Here is a 312-nt window from a genome sequence, read left to right as displayed (position 1 = left end):
TCGTTGCTCAGAGACATTCTTCTAATAACACCAGATTAACGTTTCATATGTTGAATTTAACAAAAGTTATGAATGATGCAGAGAAGGCCTTTGATCGGGTAGACTGGAGCTTAATAATAATAATAACTTTATTCTTCTATACTGCCATAATCTTGTGACTTTTAGGCGGTTCACATTGAAGAGAGCTGGACAATCAGCGAGTTACAATATGTAGATAGTCAGTGAAATTATAGTAAGTAAAATCTTTTTAAAAAAAATGCAGCGAATTAAGAATTTCAGAGGGGACATTGAAGAGAGCTGGACAATCAGCGA

Source organism: Geotrypetes seraphini, chromosome 16, assembly GCF_902459505.1.
Source record: "Geotrypetes seraphini chromosome 16, aGeoSer1.1, whole genome shotgun sequence".
In the NCBI taxonomy this organism is placed as follows: Eukaryota; Metazoa; Chordata; class Amphibia; order Gymnophiona; family Dermophiidae; genus Geotrypetes; species Geotrypetes seraphini.
This window is presented reverse-complemented; position numbering follows the sequence as displayed.